The 3720-nt window shown below is 37.5% G+C and overlaps 1 long non-coding RNA gene across 1 annotated transcript; it reads right to left on the bottom strand.

The window, feature by feature from the left end:
- Window positions 1–1816: 1816 nt before the first annotated feature.
- On the bottom strand, window positions 1817–3395 carry LOC132015209 (uncharacterized). Its single transcript, XR_009403589.1, has 2 exons — window positions 3210–3395; window positions 1817–2123 (listed from the first exon to the last, which is right to left on the bottom strand). It is a non-coding gene; the product is annotated as an uncharacterized LOC132015209 (long non-coding RNA).
- Between the last annotated feature and the right edge of the window lie 325 nt (window positions 3396–3720).

Here is a 3720-nt window from a genome sequence, read left to right as displayed (position 1 = left end):
GGACTAGAATCTCAAAAGCTTCAGTAATTTGTTTGATAGGTTTTCTATTCTAAATAAATATTCCCTTTTATACCTAATATTATATTTGCAATTTTGTGTCCTTTAAACACCCTCCCCCAAATTAAATGACTTTAGACTCCACAAAATCTGGATTTGCCCTTGAATGTATGAACAACATTGTAATTAAACAATTTGAGAAAAGTACGTAGATAAATCTCAATTCACCTTGAAGAGTTTTCTGGAGCAAAACGGTTCCCCTAAGCTGACTATTTGGACAAGTCCCTCTTTTGTCTGAACCTTACTTTTCTTACCTTAAAACATTCATCTTTGACTGGCTCTGTAAGATCCCTTCCAACTCAGATAGTCCTGACTTGATACCTGTCTTGCCATACTACCAGTATTATTTTCTAACAAATCATATTTTGAAGGAAGTCCAAAATGAATTCTCATTTTAAAAATTTTAAGGTTTCAGTACCAAGAATAATTACATCCTCCCACCAACAAGTATTTATCTTGTAAATGTAAACAAATGAATGTAGATCTTAAAGAACACTCATTACAGCGTGTCGCTATAGAACTAATTTGCTTTATAAGGGCAGGAATATTTCTTCTGGTGGTTCTAGTTCAAAATAACCAAGATAAAGCCACGCACTGATTTTCATTTGTATCATTACTCAAAAATAATCCATTCTGAAAGAGGAAGAGGTATTTTTACAGTCCCAATGAGACCAAGTTGTTTTAGACAAAATGAAATAGATGAGCCATTTATGAGAAATCGATGATAGTTGTTCTCTTCTGAGCTTAGATTGACAAGATCCGAGAAGATTTTAAAAGGAAGGGAAAAAAATGATAGTCTAGTTTAGTCTTCAGACACAAGAGCAAAACTCAAGAGCTTGGAGTCATTCTTTCCTGGCGGTGAATACCACCACATATCGCTCTTTATGGGGCACAGGGGATTGGTTCTTGGAAATCTGGAAAGACAGTTCTGATGGAGTCAGAAGGATGGAGAGGAACCTCATGGAGCCAGTAGAATTCACATATTTTTAAGATGGAAAAGCTGAGGCCCAGACAGAAGCTTGACTTGCCTCAAATCAAAGATCCAGATACAAGGCCACACCCTTGTGACCTCAAGTCTGTCTGGTTCAGTTTCTTCCTCACCAGCCTGGGTTTGCAGAATCATCTGAGCACTTTCGTACTTCAGTGCCCATCAGGGAGCTTATGGTACAAAACATGGGGCAGTTTTTGCTCTGCTCAATATTAAATCTAACAGTAAATTTATAGTAATTAAGATAATGGGTATTGGTGGAAAGCTAAGCAGTGAACACGATGTGGAACACAGTGGGGTACCTCAAAATTAGGTTCACACACAAATGGAATCTTGATGCACAAAAGTGGTGGATTTGTAGAGAGTAACAATGGCCAATCAATCAAGACTGCTTGAACAATGGGGCGCCTGGGTGGCTCAGTGGGTTAAAGCCGCTGCCTTCGGCTCAGGTCATGATCCCAGGGTCCTGGGATCGAGCCCCGCATCGGGCTCTCTGCTCTACAGGGAGCCTGCTTCCTCTCCTCCTCTCTCTCTGCCTGCCTCTCTGCCTACTTGTGATCTCTGTCTGTCAAATAAATAAATAAAATCTTTAAAAAAAAAAAAAAAAAAAAAAAAAGACTGCTTGAACAAATGGTTACCCATATGGAAACAAAGCAGAACAAAACAAAACCTAGGTCACTGCTTCAAACTGTACACTCACTCTCTTTCTCTTTCTCTCTCTCTCCCCCACCCCCGCCACACACATTCCAGGTCTGTGAAATGTAAAAAAAATAAATAAATAAAACTTTATAAAGTTTAGAAGAAAAATAAGAAAATGTGTTTATGACATTGGGATGGGGAAAGATTTCTTAAACAAATCACAAAACACAAACCATAAAGGAAAATATTCGTTAATTCAACCACATCCTAAAAATGCATCAAAGGGATGCCTGGATGGCTCAGTCCATTACGTGTCTGCCTTTGGTTCAGGTCATGATCCCAGGGTCCTGGGATGGAGTCCTGCATCAGGCTCCTTGCTCAGCAGGGAGTCTGTTCACCCTCTGCCTGCTGTTCCCTTGCTTGTGCTCCCTCTCTCTCTCTGAAAATAAATAAAAAATATTTTAAAAAAATAAATAAAAATAAAAATGCATATATACATAATATATATATGTATATATATTCATATGGTATATTTGTTTGTTAAAATTTATTGAACTATATCTTTAAAGATTTCTGTACTCTACCTGTATCTCTTACATTTTAATTTTTTTAAGTTTACCAAAAGCAAGATACTGTAATCAAAGTGAAGAGGTAGGCCACACTCTGGGTAAAGATATTTAGAATACCTGTAATCAACAAAGGATTATTATCCAGAATATATAAATTACTTCCACAAATCCAAGGGAAAAAGATGAATATTTAAACAGAAAAATGTGCAAAAGATGTGAATAGGCAAGTCATAGAATAGGAATCCAAATTGGCCAATGAACTTGAAAAGATGTTTAACCTCCCTGGTCACATGAAAATGAAAACCATAATGAGAAAACATTTTATACACATTTAATTAGCAAGCTTCAATAAGTCTGCCAAGACCAAGTATTGGTGAGAATGTAAAGCACCAGAAATTTTATACATTGCTGGTGGGAGCAAAACTTGGTAAAAAATTACTTAGAAAGTTTTGGAAATATATGTTAAGTCACACACAAATGCCACAATCCAGCAAATCTCTAAGCAAATACCAAAGAGAAATCCTTTAACACATTCCCTCAAAGACATGTACAAAAATATTCATACAAGCATTGTTTGTAATAACAAAATAGCAAACGACCTAAAAGTCCAAACGACAATAGAACAGATTAATAAATTATAGTATAGTCAAGCAATAGAATATAGGCTGTGAAAATGAATTAATTAGAGCCATATATATCAACATGGATAAATTTCATTAAAATGACATATTAAATGGAAAAGAAGAATTTACAGAAGGATGTTTACAGTGTGATTCTGGCTCTTAGTCTGGCTTTATTTCATTGATTTTACCAAAACCCTTTGGGGAGATAGCAGGCTAGGCCAGGAGTGAGTCCTAAGAAACACTGGGCTCACCTAGTTGGGACACTTGGCAGGGCAGGCTAGATACAGGACATCAGGCAGGAATATGGTCTGTATTTGCTGCTTCTGATCTCACCTTGATTAGCATTTAGCTCTCAGGAGCAGGTCCAAGTAGAATGCATATACAGGGGGAACAAGTGTCCTCACATGGCCCATGCAGGAAGAGAAGAAATGGAGTTTTATCTGCACATGACCCAAGAAAGCAAAGTACAGATGAGCATAGAGCCAGACTCACCCAGCCATTTTTAGGTCAAAAAGGTGATGACATACAGGCCTCTGAGTCACACTGTGCCAATCTGGACCATGATGTACAGTTGTCACTTGGGGAACTCCCTTCTTCATCATTTTGGGGAGTCCCTTCATCTTTTCCCTGAGTTGTGTATCCTGTTTTTTACATCCTATGTCTTCCTCTTTCTTCATTTGTTCCTTTATTTTGGTGGAACATATCACCCCACAGCTTTCTTAGAAATTATTTTGGGGAGATAAATGTTTTGAGTCTGAAAATGTCTTGCCTTGATACTCTATTAATAGCTTGGCTGGATATGAAATTCTAGCTTACTCTGCCTTTGGCTCAGGTCATGATCCCA

This window comes from Mustela nigripes, chromosome 4 (assembly GCF_022355385.1).
Source record: "Mustela nigripes isolate SB6536 chromosome 4, MUSNIG.SB6536, whole genome shotgun sequence".
Lineage (NCBI taxonomy): Eukaryota > Metazoa > Chordata > Mammalia > Carnivora > Mustelidae > Mustela > Mustela nigripes.
This window is presented reverse-complemented; position numbering and strand designations above follow the sequence as displayed.